Here is an 18,797-nt window from a genome sequence, read left to right on the forward strand (position 1 = left end):
TAAGGGCGGGTTGCTGAAAACCCCTCCTTCTATATTAAGGCTTCCAGACAGGCCTGTCAGTGACCCCAGAGATATAAGGGCTCTGGATGCAGCAGAGCATTTGTCAAAGTCTCCTGTGATCTCTGGAGAGAAGGTGGAAACTGTAGTTCGGGTGAGAGCTTGGCAGAGTGGACTGATGGCAGATTGAACACCCAGCCGCAGGAGGAGCCTGTGTTGGGCTGGGGCAGCTCTTTACCCAACGCAGAGGGACTCCTGTCCAAGACGCTCTTGTTCCTCATGACGACAGATGAAGACACACAAGCTGTGCCGGTCAAAGGGACGGGGGACGTAAAGTCTAAAGGACCACCTCTGAGTACCTTTGATGACAGAGTGATTATTGAAAGACACCTCAACATGCTACAACAGAAGCTCTGTTAACAAGCTGAAATGTAATAGTGTTTATTATCAAACAGCCCATCAGGAGAGTCAAGATGCAGAAAAGGCCAAAGCCTGCGGTTGATGCACATGTGTGGGAGGGAAAGACCGACAGTGGACCAGGTGCACTTAGGGCCCTTGTAAGGTACAGATGATCACAGTTCTCCTCTCTTGGTTGGAGAAACACTGACTTAAAGATTTTCTCTTACTGTAAATTCCATAGAAGTCAATAATCTAAGCAGCTGCCAAAGCTAATTTGATTTTAACATACATTAAAACAATTATTTTCCAGAAGAATGGATGAACACAGTAATGGCATCCAGCATTTGGTAAGCATTTACTATGTGTGGCATCCTGCTAGGGACACACAAACGTTATCTAGTTACTAGAGACACTACACTCAGTCGTGCTCGAGTCTTTGTGGCCCCATATACTGTAGCCTACCAGGCTCCTCTGCCCAAGGGATTTTCCAGGCAAGAGTACTGAAGTGGGTTGCCATTTCTTACTCCAGGGTATCTTCCCAACCCAGAGATTGAACCCATATCTCTTGTGTCCCCTTATCGGCAAGAGGATTCTCTACCACCAGCGCCACCTGGGAAGCCCTGGTTTCTCTGAAGGTAGAATGACACGTCTGCCACTGAAGTTATCAGGCATGGTCTGTCAGAACCTTTCAAGGGATTGATAGAATAAACTATTTGTTTAGGTCCTTTGCCCACTTTTTGATTGCACTGTTTTTCTGGTGTTGAGTTATATGAGCTGCTTGTATATTTTGGAAATTAATCCGTTGCCAGTTGTCTCATTTGCTATTATTTTCTCCCATACTGAAGGTTGTCTTTTCACTTTGTTTACAGTTTCCTTTGTTGTGCAAAAGCTTTTAAGTTTAATTAGGTCCCACTTATTTTTTTTATTTTCATTACTTTGGGAGGTGGGTCATAGAGGATCTTGCAGTGATTTATGTCATACACTGTTCTGCCTATGTTTTCCTCTATGAGTTTTATAATTTCCAGTCTTACATTTAGGTCTTAAAACCATTTTGAGTTTATCTTTGTGTATGGTGTTAGGAAGTGTTCTAATTTCATTCTTTTACATGTAGCTGCCCAGTTCTCCCAGCACCACTTATTGAAGAGACTCTCTTTCCCCCACTGTATATCCTTACCTCCTTCATCACAGATAAGGTGCCCATGGGTGTGTGAGTTTATCTCTGGGCTTTCTGTCTTGTCCAATACAACTCAATACCAGAAAAAAACCAACCCAATCAAAAAGTGGGCAAAATATCTAAACAGACATTTCTCCAAAGAAGACATACAGACAGCTAATAAAAACATGAGAAGATGTTCAACACTGATCATTATTAGAGAAATGCAAATTAAAAATTACAATGAGTTATCACCTCACACCGGTCAGAATGGCCATCATCAAAAAATCCACAAACAATAAAAGCTGGAGAGGGTGTGGAGAAAAGGAAACCCTCTTGCACTGTTGGTGGGAATGTAAATTGATACAGCCACTATGGAAGATGGTATGGAGATTCCTTAAAAAGCTAGGAATAAAACTACCATCTGGCCCAGTAATCACACTACTAGGCATATACCCCGAGGAAACCAAAGTCGAACAAGACACATGTACCCAATGTTTACTGCAGCACGATTTACAACAGCTTAACACGGAAGCAACCTGTCCATCGACAGGTGAGTGGATAAAGAAGCTGTGGTACATATATACAATTGAATTTTACTCAGCCATAAAAAGGAATGCATTTGAGTCAATTCTAATGAAGTGGTTGAACCTAGAGACTATTATACAGAGTGAAAGTGAAATTCTCTCAGTTGTGCCCAACTCTTTGCAACCCCATGGACTGTAGCCTGCCAAGTTCCTCTGCCCATGGAATTCTCTAGGCAAGAATACTGGAGTGGGTGGCCATTCCCTTCTCCAGGGGATCCCCCAACCAAGGATCAAACCCAGGTCTCCCACATTGCAAGAGGATTCTTTACTGTATGAGCCAGCAGGGAAACCCAAGAATACTGAAGTGGGTATATCCCTTTTCCAGGGGATCTTCCCGACCCAGGAATCAGACCAGGGACTCCTGCATTGCAGGCAGATTCTTTACCAGCTGAGCTACCCCACAGAGTGAAGTAAGTCAGAAAGAGAAAAACAAATATTGTATATTAATGCATATATATATATATATATATATATATATATATGGAATCTAGAAAGATGGCACTGATGATCCTACTTGCAGGGCAGCAATGGAGATGCAGACAGAGAGAACAGACTTATGGACACGGAAGGCCGGGAGGAAGAACAGGGTGGGACGAGTGGAGAAAGTTCCATGCAAACATATACACCACCATATGTAAAATAGAGAGCCAGAGGGAATTTGCTGCAAGACTCCGGGAACTCAAACCAGGGCTCTGTAACGACCTAGAGGGGTGGGATGGAGTGAGACATAGGAGAGAAGTTCAAGAGCAAGGGGACATATGCATACCTATGGCTGATTCGTGTTGATGTTTGGCAGAAGCCATGCTGTAACACAATTATCCTTCCATTAAAAATAAATAAATTAAAAAAAAAAAATCTGATCCCTCTGGCTGAGTGTATCCAGACATCTGCTAATGGGACCAACTTATGGACCAATGGCTAGGGCAGGAAATCTTCATGAGAATCAGATAGGCCAGAGTACTGGGCAGAGGTGAAATTTTAAACTTCATAAAAATGTAAAGAGCATGAGACCCAGAATGCCAGGAGATTGACTGAATCTAGCAGAGACTGGAAATGGACATTCAAGTTGGAGGTTGGAAAAAGAGAGTTTGTAGCCAGAAAATAGGAAATAAAGAAAAGCAACGGAGAGCTGGATGCCAAGGTTTGGAGAGTGGGTGGAGGATGGCAGAAGAGGCCTCAGCAGTAAAAACACATTGTGGACCGATGACAGTATGCGGGGTACCGGGTGTGCTGGAGAGGGGGAAGGATGCTGGAAAGAAGTCAGCCTCGTCTTGAACAGGAAGTTGACAGAAACACTTAAGCATCAAGTGAAGGATATGGATTAGTGTCAACAGTGAGGCTCCTTGTGAAGCTAAGACTGTTAGTTCTCATGCCAGGAGTCACATGGTAAAGGATGATCGGTCTGTAGGTAATTAAAATCAGAAGTGCTCCCCATGTTTCTCTGCGTGCTATATGAGTCTTGACAGAGTAAGGATGTTTCTGCCCTCAGATAAATTCTAATGAACAGCAATCCCTGAGTGCCGGCTTCAGGCCATGATGACGCCGTGCGGGGGAAGCATGGCTCCACGGTCTCACATATCGGCTCACTACCTGGTTTTGAAAAGGGTCATTTCATATTAAAATCCATGTCTGATAAACAACCCATCACCAAGGAACCATAGTATGTGTCTTGCATGCTGGTAACGGTCTTTGTAAAACTTTGTTTGCTACATAGAAATCACATTACATTTATCCATCTATCCATCCATCCATCCATCCATCCATCCATCCAGGCTACTGGGGGTACATTATGACAAAATAATACAGACAAGAAGTTGAGATAAAACTGGTGATGAATGCAGGTATGAATCAATAAAAGAAGTGTCATCTTGGATCCTCAAAAGGATAAGGGCATTGGCTGGCTTTTGTGGCAAGTCAGTGAGTCAAGTGAGTCACTGACCTCATGAGGGGGATGAAAAAAATAGATGGAACACCAGTGATCTTTCAGAGTCCTGGAATGACCCAGTTTGACTAATCAGATAGTAGGTCCATTTCGTACTCAAAGAGACAGGCCACACTAAATCATCATGCCTGCGACCTTCACCATTAGCCGTCAGGGGCTGGTCCTTCCCCGTTGTTTATGGAGTGGCCGGTGAGCCAGACCTCTCAGATGTACACAGAACATTAATCTAGGAAAGGATACGAAATTTAAATCCACATTCAGATACAGGTCAGTCGGTGGGGAGTATGATTCATGCCCTCAGCTTAAAACCTTTCAGGAGCAACGTAAGTAGACCATGGAATCTGTTATCTTGCACCCCTTGATGTTTGCCCTCCTGTGATGCAGATGGGTGAGCAAACCTGAATGAATTCCCAAGCTCAAGACTGGCCCAAAAATTCAAAGAGGAGACACAGATTGAGACCAAAACTCCCATCCTTGCTTTGAACTATACATTTTGTAGTTGGAAGTGGTCTTAGAAATTATCTAAACCAATTTCTCATCTTATAGTTGGGAAAACTGATTCCATAAAGGAAAATGTACATATCTCCTGGCCATTCCTTTCCATGACAGAGCATTTAGACAATGTACCCAGTGAAAAAGCATGGGAAAAATAGAATTTGGGTTTGCAGAATTTTAATTTTGAAATCCTGCCACAGAATAATTGCTGTATCAAGGAAGAAACACTGTGGGTCAGAAATTCTATGATGTGGACCCAGTAGCATCTTCACTAGCTCTGGAACCTTCTCTAGAGTCCCTTTCTGATTTTCTCTCTTTATTCCAAAACCTGTCAGAGTTCAGAGCACATGGTTAGGTTAAAGAAATGTTTGATGAATGAATAAATGCACTTAAGCTCTAAATTTCCATACTTCTCTGCATAGCAATAAGAAAAAAGGCACTCTTTTAAAGGGAAGACTTCATTTATCAGAATATGAATATATTCAAATTCCTGGATTTGTGTTAAGATAAATGCACAGTAATTTTGCTAAAAATACTTCCAAAAAAGCAATTAACTTAAGGACACCGTGATGCCCTTAAGAGATGTTCATTCATATCATTCAATTTAGGAAGAGGAGCACTGCATTTTTATTCACTAGAGAGTTAAGACTCCTGGGGACAGCTTTAAAAATTGATGCCCCTTTGAGCTTCTTGTACCCTTGCTTCTCAAAGTGAGGTCCCTGGACCACCAGCAGAAGCAGCAGTATTATCTGGGTACTTGTGCTATTTGCAAAGGTTCAAGCTCAACCCGGAGCTTTTTTTTGGATAACTGCTTTACAATATTGGTTTGATTTCTGCCATACATCAACACGAATTAGCCATAAGTATGCATATGTACCCTCCCTCTGGAACCTCCCTCCCAGCGGCCATCCTTTCCTACCAATCTGGGTTTGAATTTGTTTTCTAGCCAACCCTGGCTTTGAATTTGCATTATAAAAAGAACTCCAGGTGATTTGCCTGTGAGCTACAGTTAGGGAAATGCTGCCCTGGGTTAGTCCAGCAGGCTGAGATGCTCAGGAGACATAACGTCCACTCTGCACTATATAGTTCCCTCTGCCTCTATGGAAGAACCTGCCCTGGGTATTGCCTACCTAAACACCTAAGGATAAATTCCCAGTGAAACAAACTTCAAAGATTTCCCTCTTAATTATCGACTGAACCATATGAAATAACTGGCACTCAATGTTTTTGAACTACAGAAATGGCCATTTCATATATTTGAACTGCTTGTAACGCACCAAATTTTGTGTTAAGTGCTTTAACTCTGATTATTCTAATCCACAGACTCCTCTATGAGGTCAATATTAAGTCCATTTTGTAGTTGGGGAAGTTAAGGACTAGAAAAGTCACATTCCCAAAGTTACACAGACAGGAATGAAAAGGTTCACATTCATACTCAACCCTGACCCCAAGGAGGCCCAGCATTTCTCAAGGTATGATCCTCAGACCATCACGTGGGAAACTTACTAAAATGCATATTCTAGATACCATCCTGGACATATTGAATCTGGATCTCTGGTGTTGGGGACTAAGACTGTATTTTGTTGAATCCTACTCTTTTTATACAGTAATTTCTCTTCAAGTAGGTGGTGAACTGCCATTAGCATAAAAGTCTAACTCATGCCAAGGCAGAGGGACCAGGTACCCAATTTCCCCAGGAAAGTTATGGTTTACAGACACTGCTTATGCTCACGGTACAGCTTCTGCCAGCTCCTCATTTGATTCTCAGAAGTGTTCCGGTTTGGATGATAAGTTATATGGTCGCCTTGTGTTAGGGGGCAAACTGGGTTTCTCCCAAGAGAGCACCAGCACTCTGTCCCCAGCAGGCAATGCTCCTGAGCTTCCTTCCCAGCGCGTGGGGCAGGCCTGGGTCTGTCCAGGGTCCTGAGCGCCCCCTCCCCTCCCCCAGGCCAGCATGACAGGCAGGCCTCCAGCCGACCTGAGGCACTCACACAGGGAGGGCCATGCTGGCATTCCCCGGATACCTGCTGGAGACCTCTGAGCTGTTCTGACCTGCGCTCCACTGAGAACACTGTCCCTTTCCCATGTGTCCTCCTCTGGGGTAACCTTGCCTGAGAACTTTCTCCATGACGACACAGGTGTGTCCCTACTAAGCCACTAGAACTGGCAAGGTCTCACTCTTCTCTGGATCCCAGTGTGTGACCCAGGGTCAGGCACCAGTGAATTCCAACAAGTATTTGCCAGTAGTCCAAATGATCAAATTAATGCAGTTCTCAGATTACTGTTCCAGGAGCAGGTTTTGACAAATTAAGGAGAAAGGAAAATTAGAAAACTAGTGGGTAGGGAATGTGATTTTATCAAAGCCTTAAGGGAGTTCAGAAAAGAAAAAAGGCCCTAGAGTGCAAAGTGAGGATACAAAAAAAAAAAAAAAAAAAACAGCCCTATATTTAAAGAATATGTTAGCTTCACCATCAAATAATATAATCAATATCAGTTCACTTCAGTCACTCAGTCCCGTCCAACTCTTTGCGACCCCAAGGACCGCAGCACGCCAGGCCTCCCTGTCCATCACCAACTCCCAACCATCTCAAACTCATGTCCATTGAGTCAGTGATGTCATCCAACCATCTCATCCTCTGTTGTCCCCTTCTCCTCCTGCCCTCAATCTTTCCCAGCATCAGGGTCTTTTCCAGTGAGTCAGCTCTTTGCATCAGGTGGCCAAAGTATTGGAGTTTCAACTTCAACATCAGTCCTTCCTATGAATACTCAGGACTGATCTCCTTTAGGATGGACTGGTTGGATCTCCTTGCAGTCCAAGGGACTCTCAAGAGTCTTCTCCAACACCACAGTCGAAAAGCATCAATTCTTCAGTGCTCACCTTTCTTAATAGTCCAACTCTCACATCCATACATGACTGCTGGAAAAACCATAGCTTTGACTAGACGGACCTTTGTTGGCCAAGTAATCAAATCAATATATTCTCCTTCAACCTCTAGATACCTTTTCAGGTAAACTGTGTCTACGTTTAAAACAATGGGTTTAATTATGAATGTACTATGGAACACCCAAAAAGTCTGGGAAAACAAAGAAAACAATTTATTTTCCCTTTCAGATTAATATTGCATTAAATTTACAGGAATTTTATCTGCAAATATGCCTGGAGGCTGCAGAAAATGTAAGTTATACACTGTTTAAAAATAAGTTCAACTTACATGTGACGATTGATTTTATATATCAACTTGACTGCACCATGTGGTACCCAGACATTTGGTCAAAGGCTGTTCTGGGTCTTTCTGGAGGAGATTAGCATCTGAATCTACAGAGTGGAGCAGATCGCCCTCCCCAGGGTGGGTGGGCCTCTCAGTCAAGGGACGTCCTGAAGAGAACACCAAGGCTGAGGAAGGGGGCCTCCTCCTGCCTGCCTGCCTGAGCTGTGGCATCAGTCTTCTCCTGCCCTCAGACTGGAACCTACACCATCGGTTTTCCTGGTTCTCAGGCCCCGGGGCTTGGGCTGGACTTCACCTACAGCACTGGCTCTCCTCGGTCTCCAGTGTGCCAGCTGTAGATCTTTGAACGTTTCAATGCCCATAATCACGTGAGCCCACTCTTTACGATAAAGCCCTCGGCTCACATGATCACAGAGGCTGAGACGTGACAAGATCTGCAATTAGCAGGACCCAGAGAGCCAGTGGTCCGTCCAGCAGTAGTCCATATACCAAGGCCTAAGCTCATATACCTACATCTGCCTACCTTCAGGTCCAGGGCAAAATTCAAAATTGCTATAATTCAACTTTCTCTAATATATGTTCAGCCAATCAATATATCCCTCACCCACTCCCAAAACGTTTTGGAGGTCAAGTAAGTGAGAGAAACTCTAGATAGAGGAAAACATGTAGCCAGAACCCCTAAGATGAGTACACACATGTGAGCCTCAAAGAGAGGAACGAGGTTCTTCTCTAAGGCTTTTGACCGCTTATTCCCCATTCGTCCACCATCCTCATTTTACGCTTGCAAGACTGAGATTCCAAGAAAAACACCAGGGAAAAGCTGTGCCCAATCCATTCAGAGTGGCCAGTTCCAAAGAAGAAAGAAGCAGCCAGTGGCAGTGGGGCTCTGAGATGTCTCCCATGTATGGTACCCGAGGACATACATGGCTCTTTCCATTCAAATCCCAAAGGGCTTGTACACGTCTGCTGGCTCCACTTCTGTCATCACAACATAACAGTTTGTCTCTTCCTGTAAAAATCTGCTTTTTTTGGGACTAAAGGTCAATATAAAGCACAAGGACTGTGATTCATGGCTCTAGGCTTACCAGCTGTGTGACCTCAGGCAAGGTGCTAACTTCTCTGTGCCTCACCTCTGTATCCGCAAAATGGAGAAGATAATAGTTGTTGTAAGGATGAAGTGAATTAATGCACGCATTGTGCTGTCTCATAGAGTAGGCATCAGCCACATGTGGTGATTTCCACAAAACTAATGAAAATGAAATTAAACTTCAGTTCTTTGGTTGTACGAGTCACATTTCAGGTGCTTAACAGCCATGTATGACAGGCAGCCAGCATACTGGATGGTACAGAAGAGATGTTTCCATTGTCAGGATGTTACACAGTCTGAACACCCAGCAAGTATGGAATAAGGGCTAGTTTGTATTTTCCCAAAGCCTGCACAGATCAGGCTCATTGTTAGCTCCTCAGCTCATCAGCCAGGTTGCCTTCTAGGGGTCTAATACAAACTGTAGGGCCTCGTCACTCTCCGCCCTCTCTTCTCTGTCCTGTCTCTGCTCCCTCCCCTTACTTCTTTCATCCTTCCTTCCATCCTCCCCCCTTCCTCCCTCTCCCCTCCTTCCCTCCCTCCCTCCCTCTCTCCCATCCTCCCCCCTTCCTCCCTCTCCCCTCCTTCCCTCCCTCCCTCTCCCCTCCTTCCCTCCCTCCCTCCCTCCCATCCTCCCCCCTTCCTCCCTCTCCCCTCCTTCCCTCCCTCCCTCTCCCCTCCTTCCCTCCCTCCCTCCCTCCCATCCTCCCCCCTTCCTCCCTCTCCCCTCCTTCCCTCCCTCCCTCTCTCCCATCCTCCTTCCCTCCCTCTCTCCCATCCTCCTTCCCTCCCTCCCTCCCATCCTCCCCTCCTTCCCTCTCTCCCTCCCTCTCTCCCATCCTCCCCCCTTCCTCCCTCTCCCCTCCCTCCCTCCCTCTCTCCCATCCTCCCCCTTCCTCCCTCTCCCCTCCTTCCCTCCCTCCCTCCCTCCCTTCCATCCTCTCCCCTTCCTCTCCCTCCCCTCCTTCCCTCCCTCCCTCCCTTTCTCCCATCCTCCCTTCCTTCCCTCCCTCCCTCCTTCTCTCCCATCCTCCCCCCTTCCTCCCTCTCCCCTCCTTCCCTCTCTCCCTCCCTCTCTCCCAGCTTCCTCTCTTCCTCCCTCTCCCCTCTTTCCCTCCCTCCTTCCTTCCCTCCCTCCCTCCCTCTCTCCCATCCTCCCCCCTTCCTCCCTCTCCCCTCCTTCCCTCCCTCCCTCCTTCCCTCCCTCTCTCCCGTCCTCCCCTCCTTCCCTCCCTCCCTCCTTCCCTCCCTCCCTCCCTCTCTCCCATCCTCCCCCCTTCCTCCCTCCTTCCCTCCCTCCCTCTCTCCCATCCTCCCCCCTTCCTCCCTCTCCCCTCCTTCCCTCTCTCCCTGCCTCTCTCCCATCCTCCCCCCTTCCTCCCTCTCCCCTCCTTCCCTCTCTCCCTGCCTCTCTCTCAGCTTCCTCTCTTCCTCCCTCTCTCGCTCCCTCCATCCTGCCCTCTTTCTCTTCTTCCTTCCTTTACTTGCTCCCTCCCTCCTTGCTTTCTTTTCCTTTCTCCCTGCCTCTTCGTTTTTCTCAAATAGAAGGACCACCAGAGATTCCTGGTCCCTGACCATAATTTGGTGCCTGAACCTGCTCTTGTATACTCCTAGTAAAATATCCTGCTCTCTGAGTTCACTGTCCCAGGGTCACTGTTGGCATCTGTTCCCGAGATGCTGTCATACCACCTCTGGGAGGCCCTGACTTTGTGAGTCAGAGAGCTGAGCCTATCTTTCCACCAACTACATTCTTTCTCTCTGTCAAAGTGAAAGACTTTGACAGAGATAAACGTGCACCTGCTAAATTATTTATAGTAGCAAACGTCACTGTAACGAGATCAGTCAAGCACCCCACCACCACAGGCTGCTGCCTCGGCCTCAGAGAAACAGGCTAAAGGAAACTTTCTGTTGGTAATTCTGGTTGTCGTAAGATGTGACCACCGCTCCTTCCTAGAAGAATCATAATGGATATCGATTCTTAGTTCTGGAGGTTGGCTCCTTAAAAACCACAAATAGAATTCTATGGGGAACGAGCTATATTGATTGGTTCATTTTGCTTTATGGGTTTGTTTCCTATGTAACACATAATTGTATTTTACACTTGCTATAATACACAAGAATTAAAGACCTAATTCGGCTAAATAAGAATTGACTTATAAATTATGAAACATTCTCTCTCATCAAACTTCTGGATAATTAAACAAGATTTTAGCAAGTGCTATCTTGGTAGATTGTTTTGTATTTGGGGTGGGAGCTGAAAGACTGGGAACCTCTTTTTTTTTTTTTTTTTTTCTGCTGTCACTTTTTAACTTTCTGAGCACTTAAGCCACTGGTAATGAGTTTAGGGATTTCAGACAAGGCTGTTAAATTTTTGCTGAGGTCTATTAAGCTGTCTTTTCTTTCACATTATTTCGCTTCTAAAATCTCAAAATGAATTGCCATCAGTGGTATGGTGGCAAGGGCACAGGTTCTGGTGGTAATTAGACTTAAATTCTAACTCTGCCTCTCCCTCCTCATTTTAGTAGGCAGGCTGTCCTTCCATGCACCCGGTTTCTGCACTTAACCATGTGCAGACACTTAACATGTCTTGGTCCATGTGAAGTGAGTAGATATGATGCACAGAATAACTGGAAAAGCATCTGCATTCTTGGGCTTGCCCTACAGTTCTCTGTCACAGTCACGAGAAGAACACGCTTATATTAGCATCTGGTCCCAGGGGAAGGAGGAAAAATACCTGGAGGAGAGCCACCCTTAGCCAGGCTCAACTTAGACATCTGACTTAGCCCAAAAGGGTATCTGTGGCCTGAAAAAGTGATAATCGTTGTATAGTGCTGGGTGGTATCACAGCTAACCGACAAACCTGTCAAGCATCCTTTATTCACCACCTTCTCCCATTGTCAAGGGGGAAGGCTCTCTCTCAGCACTGCCCTGAGGGATGAGAAAGACACCAACAAGAACACCACCGCCACCAACAGAAAAATCCATTCAGTCTGTGTGCTGAATGGACATGAACACACTCAGTGCACAGCAGTGCTTTCTTTTCTTTTTTTTTAATTAATTTATTTATTTTAGGCAAGCACCTGTGGTTCCCAAGCAGTAACTGCCTGGGAGACTAAGAACACAGCCCTTATACCATGAAACATATGTCAGGGAAAGTTGATGCTAAGATAGGATAAATCATTAGAAAACAAGATAACAGACAGGAAGGAAGAATATAACTAAAACTCAGATGCAAGCAATCTTTAAGGGTCCAGCTGAATCCAAAACCAAAAGATGAGCAGAAAGCCTAAGATTAATTTATGTGTTTTTATTTTCCTTTGTTTAAATCAGAGTCTACAACTCTCACAGGGAGTCTAAGCATCCTATGTGACTCCCTTAATGGTAGATGCACAGTGGCTGAGGGGGTTATCGAGGTAGATGAGCTGCATAAGCCCACTCACTTCAGTCATGGGTGGTAAGAATCGGAGGTGGACCTGCACCCCACCCACGGAATCCTTGTGCTTCAGCACAGAAGCACTGACGGAGCCAGCGAGCTGAGAGGAGGGGGACTGGAAGAGGCACGCACAGGGAGGTGGCCCTCAGGACCAGATGCTCAGGCTGAGCAATGAGAACGCGGCTTAAACAAAGAGAAGAAGAACTTTTCTGTATTGAAAAGCATTAGCCATTAAGTCCTCGAGTCCCTGTCTTATTTGATACTGACCAGTGAGGGAGTTCTGCACAGGGAAATCTTTATCTTTGCACCTGCGGGTACCACTAAGGTCTTTTGAGTATTGTTGGTGACAAGTATGCAGCAACTGAAGAAAGATCCTACAAGACTGATGGTTGAAGGGTGGCCGGTGTGATTGAGTGTTGATAAATGTCTCATACAATGCTTCAAGAAAATTAGTTAACATCCATAATGCTTTACAAGTAACAAAATCGTAACAGCTATTATCTCCTTTAAAAAAATCCTGAAAATCTGTATGAAAGAGGATATATCAACAGGATAATTCATAGCTAGTTTATGAACAGTGTTTACAAAGCTATAATAATACAAAATGCTACTATAACCAGAAATTGTGATATAACAATATTAAGAAAGATGGGGGAGGAGAATTTAGAAAGTACACGTGGAATATAAAATTAATGGACCTAGAGAGTGTCACACAGAGTGAAGTAAGTCAAAAAGAGAAAAACATCATATATTAGCACATATATATGTGGAATCTAGAAAAATGGTAGAGATGAACATATTGGCAAAACAGGAAGAGAGACACAGACATAGAGGACACATGTATGGACACCAAGGGGAGAAAAGGAAGGCAGGATGAACGGGGAGACTGGGACTGAGACATACACACTGCTCTGTATAAAACAGATGATGAAAGAGAGCCTTCTGCAGAGCACAGGGGACCCTACTCAGCGCTCCGTGGGGACTTACATGAGAAGGAGATCTGGAAAAGAGGGAATATGTGTACACACACAGCTGTACAGTAGAAACTAATACGATGGACACATAGGAAGACTATGACCAGCCTAGACAGCTTATTAAAAAGCAAGGACATCATTTTGGCAGACAAAGACTCATATAGTCAAAGCTATGGTCTTTCTGGTAGTTATATACAGATGTGAGAGTTGGATCATAAAGAAGGCTGAACGCTGATGAATTGATGCTTTTGAATTGTGGTGCTGGAGAAGACCTTGAGAGTCCCTTGGACAGCGAGGAGATCAAACCAGTCAATCCTAAGGGAAATCAACCCTGAATATTCACTGGAAGGACGGATGCTGAAGCTCCAATACTTTGGCCACCTGGTGCAAAGAGCTGATTCACTGGAAAACATCCTGATGATGAGAAAGACTGAAGGCAAAAGGAGAAGAGGGTAGCAAAGGTTAAGATGGTTGGATAGCGTCACTGATTCAATAGACATGAACTTGGGTGAACTCTGGGAGATGGTGAGGGACAGGGAGGCCTGGCGTGCTACAGTCCAGGGGGTCACCAAGAGTCAGACACAGCTTAGTGATTGAAGCATGATAGAAACTAACACAACATTGTAATACATCTATACTTCAATAAACAAATTTTTAAAAATTAATGAACTTATAAATAGCAGTTTAAGCATATGATTTAGAAAAGTGGAGGTAAATAGGAGAAGAAAAAGTAAAAGAAACAATTGAGACCAGTTCCCTCTGGGGAGTGGGACTCCTGGGTGGAGAGGAAGTGCTGTTTTTCATGATAAACACTGTGGAAACACCACTTGACTTTTAGAACTCTGACTCCTATTGTTATGATAAAGGAAATTAATCATCTATGCAGAAGCAAGCAAAACAAGCTGGTTCTATATGGGTAAGTTCTGGGCAGCACTTGAAAAGATTTGGGAAAAAGGAAGAAAAGATGAAATGTCAACCTATGCAAGCACAGCTTCTGCATTCTTCTCCTCAGACCCCCACATGCATTTCTGCTCTCACTGCTTAGAGAAGATTTGCCAAAGCAGGAAAATACCCAAGAAGAGGTTTTATTAATCCAGCAGTAAACCTGCTTCACCCTAAACTGACAACCTTCTGTGAAGACACTGGCCCTCCCACTATCCTAAAGCAAGATTAGTAATGATATCTGTCTTGAAGGGTGAAGCTTGATGACGACATTATCAACATTCAACGTCACGAAAGTTTTGCCAAGAAGAATAAGCACTGTGTCAAAGGAGTAGAGAAAAGAACAGGGGACAAGAACAACCCTATGCTCTTCCCAAACGTGAAAAGTACTGACGGAGAGAAATAAGTCAGTACAAATGTATTCAACCAGCTCTGTCGATTACAAAGCTAAATTAATGTAAATACCTGCAATATTTCATCAAGAAACACTCAACTGGTGAATTGACTGATCCACTCAACACATGCAATGTGAGTCAATAGGAATAAGTATTATGTTGAGTGGAAGAAGCCAGACACAAGAGTACATAGCCGCATTTGTTTCTCCTTCTACTGTTCTCAAAACCATACATGTATGATTCACATACTCTTCTAGAATGATATATTTCCTAAACTGAACCATGCTGAGGTTTACTCTTGTAATATTTCTGGAATATAATTCTAAGAATACTCCTACCTATAGAGGTCATCGGGCATCCCTGGTGGCTTAGACGGTAAAAAATCTGCCTGTAATGCAAGAGATCTGGGGTCGATCCCTGGATCAGGAAGACCCCCTGGAGGAGGCATGGCAACCCACTCTAATATTCTTGCCTGGACAATCCCATGGACAAAGGAGCCTGGTGGGCTACAGTCCACTGGGTTACGAAGAGTCAGACATGACTGAAGCCACTGAGCATGCACTCACACATGGAGTTCATTAATGGTTATTGAAAACCTCCTGCGTTGTAGCTACGTTATAGGTATCACTATCTTTGTACTCAGAGTAGCACTGAATTAGGTTATCATGGTTCTAATTTAAAGATTAGACAACTGAGGCTTAGAAGGATGAATTCCCTTTGCCCAAGACCCAGACAGCCATGCAGATCTACTTGATTCCAGGGTCTTGGCTCGTTTGACATTATCAGATGGTGGTAATTATTATTATTAATTTTTTTTAGCAGCACTGTGAAGCCTATGGGATCATAGCTCCCTGACCAGAGATTGAACATACGTCCTCAGCACTGGAAACACGGAGTCTGAACCACTGGACTGCCAGGGAAGTCCTCAATTCCTTTATTTTAAGAGGCGTTTCTAAGAGGAAACAAAGGATTGCTTGGAGTTGTGTGCAGAACACCATCAGGAAAGGCAGGTGAAGCCTAGAGAGGATGGGGGTGGGGTAGCCTCTCCGGAGTGCCGCAGCATTGTCTTCATCATTGCTTCTGCTCCCATCATCTTCCACTCTTTCAGATAATGATGTGCCCGGATGCTTTGAGAAGATCCACCCCAGAAATTAACTTTGACAGTGATACAGAAACATTTGTCCTTCCCAGTGGGAAGCTAAATGAGAAAATAACTGATCAATGATGAGGAGAAGCCAAGAACGAACAAAACTGGAAAGGGATGATTCAAACTGCGGGGTGTCTTAGATGAACTATGTAAGATATTCCACATACACTAGGAACCGACTGTTGCCAAAGAAAGTAAGTAGAACCTCCGTGATTTATTTAAGAGATTGTTTAAATTCACTTGATCCATGGCTAAGGCTCCAGAGGTGATATGACCCAGCCAGAACTGCTCCCCTTTCTGGAGTAAAAAGGAGAAAGAGATAACTCAAGTTTCCTTCTGATCACAAAAGAATGGCTAGAGATTCTTTTAGAAATCTCTTTAGGTTGGATAAATGGCGAGAAAACAGAATCTGCCCTCTCCGGAGTCAGTTTCATTTTTAAAAGTACCACAAGGAAGCCTCCAGCAGGGAGATCACTGCTGCAGAAGACAGCTGCAAACAGTGACTTCTTAAAAACAAGACCGAAAAACAGACTAATGAATGTACAAAATGTAGGGTGTGCCAAGAGTGTAATAAAAATCCATCCCCCTTAGTATCCACTCGTGTTTCAGCAAAACAGGAGCACTTGCAAAGTGCTGTAAATTAAATTATAAGGCACAATGATGGTGCATAATTCCCTCTTATTTATATATATATTTATAACTTTATATATATATATATATATATATATATATATACACATATATATCTGGACAACTGAACTAAAATCATTCTAGATGCAAAAAATTCCTTAATATCTAATTAGTAAACATCTATGTAGGCCCTGTTACCAGGGGCTATATTGATATGGGGCTCTCTCTCATAACTCACATCAGTTTGTTCGAAAATCCTTCAAATAGATCCAGAATTTAACCTCCTCAACAACATTCACTGCTACCATCCTGGTCTGAGTCACCTAGACACTAGATATTAAGAAATTTTTTGCATTAAGACAGAGGGGAGCTTCCCAGTGGTCTCGGCAGTAAAGAATCCGCCTGCCAATGCAAGAGATGAGGGTTTGATCCCTGGGTCAGGAGTATCTCCTGGAGAAGGAAATGGTGATCCACTCCAGTATTCTTGCCTGGGAAATCCCAAGCACAGAGGAGCATGGAAGGCTCAGTCCACGGGGTCGCAAAGAGTTGGACATGACGGAGCAACTGAAGAACAACAACGTTAGAGCGAGAGCAGCACAGAGGAGGACTCAGAGTTTCTCCCTCTGACCCAGGGAAAGGCGGAGTCCTGATAGAGTCAGGTGAAGAACCCGGGGTGGAGCAGATCTGCAGGGAGAGGGAAGCTCAGTTTGGACATGTTGGGTCTGAAATGCCAACTACAAATTGGCACTTACCAAGAGCACTGCCAATGACTGAACAACAAAGGTGTTTGCCCCCTGCCTCTGCGGAGATGGAACCCTGTGCTGCTATAGCTGGTGACCTCCGACAAGCCCTGAGGGAGTTCAGGGTGGAGTGAGGCACTCTGTGCTCCAGGGACTCTGGTGGGACAGCTCTTTACATAGTTGGATGTTTTTAGGAACAGATTTTATGATCTCAATCCTGGCATCTCCTCACATCTAGAGAAGCACTAAATCCCTTCATGGTGACATCAGATCCTCATGACTAACAAAAACCTTTTGTAAAATGAGTGTTTCATTGTATTGAATGTCCCTTTCACCAAAACCTTACATATTGACTTTCCCCCACTGCCTCTTTGGAGCAGTCTCTCACAGCTATCTGAGATGCTGCCTCTCGGGCTGCAGTCCTCATTTTGCCCCAAATAAAGCTTAACTCACAACTCTCAAGTTGTACATCTTTTCTTAGTCAACAGAAATATCCACTAGACTTTCAAGCAGAGGACTAGAGCAGGCAGCTGAACAGGTGAAGAGAACGGGGAGAGGCCTGATGCTTTTTATGTGCTTACTTGGTTGCTGGACCTTACGTGCATCACCCATTTAATTCCCCAGAAACCTACATGTTAGGTATCTCACATGTTTTGCATGTTTTGTTTTATGCAGTTTATATGTGGTGTTGGAGAAGACTCTTGAGAGTCCCTTGGACTGCAAGGAGATCCAACCAGTCCATCCTAAAGGAGATCAGTCCTGAATATTCATTGGAAGGACTGATGCTGAAGCTGAAACTTTGGCCACCTGATGCGAAGAACAGATTCATTGGAAAAGACCCTGATGCTGGGAAAGATTGAAGGCAGGAGAAGAGAGGGACGACAGAGGATGAGATGGTTGGATGGCTTCATCGACGTGATGGACATGAGTTTGAGTAGGCTCTGGAAGTTGGTAATGGACAGGGAAGCCTGGCGTGCTGCAGTCCATGGGGTCACAAAGAGTCAGACAAGACTGAGCGACTGAACTGAACTGAGTATCAAAGCATTTAAATGACGTTGTCAAGGTCATACAGCTGGTAGATGGAGAAGCTGAAATTCAAACCCACATTGTCTGATGCCAAATCAAAGTCCATGCTCTCTTTTTTTGCTGAGCCATGCTGCCTCAGGCCCATGCCCTTTGGGTCTTTTTACACTTTGAGGAAGTGACTATTTCATTAATGAGAACACAGGTTGAATGCTCTAGAGACCTGACATAGTAGTAGTTTAAATAAAACTACTGAACTTATTTCTCTTTTCTGTAACAGACTGAGGTAGGTGCTGCCAACATCATCGTGGGACCCAGGCTCCCCCATCTTCTTGCTCCACTGTCTCCCTGATATTTCCTTTGCCTGAATGGATCAGCACAGCCAACATCACTGGAAATGATCCCAACAACAGGAATGAGGACAGGAAAATGATGGTCCACCTCTGAAAACTGCCCACATCATTACTATTCACACCCCATTGGCCAAAACTTAGTCTGAAGCCACCTCTAGTTGCAAGGCAGACTGGGAAATACTGCCTTTATTTTCAACCATCAAATGTCAAGTTAAAACACCAGGGCTTCTAGTAATGTACTTGGAGAGGACAAGGGAGAAGAGGGATCAGAGGACA

The 18,797-nt window shown here is 44.6% G+C and overlaps 1 protein-coding gene across 16 annotated transcripts in view; it reads right to left on the minus strand.

The window, feature by feature from the left end:
• GADL1 (glutamate decarboxylase like 1) overlaps positions 1-18,797 on the minus strand; it is a 647,456-nt gene that overhangs the window by 249,021 nt on the left and 379,638 nt on the right. For 5 of the 16 annotated variants that reach the window (XM_081527026.1, XM_081527031.1, XM_081527032.1 and 2 more), the window contains one exon: positions 8,886-8,932. The exons of the other annotated variants lie outside the window; for them this stretch is intronic. The gene's annotated coding sequence lies outside the window, so the exon portion shown is untranslated. The remainder of the gene's footprint in view (positions 1-8,885; positions 8,933-18,797) is intronic. 16 annotated transcript variants of the gene reach the window in all.

This window comes from Giraffa tippelskirchi, chromosome 9 (assembly GCF_054371585.1).
Source record: "Giraffa tippelskirchi isolate mGirTip1 chromosome 9, T2T-mGirTip1v1.2.pri, whole genome shotgun sequence".
In the NCBI taxonomy this organism is placed as follows: Eukaryota; Metazoa; Chordata; class Mammalia; order Artiodactyla; family Giraffidae; genus Giraffa; species Giraffa tippelskirchi.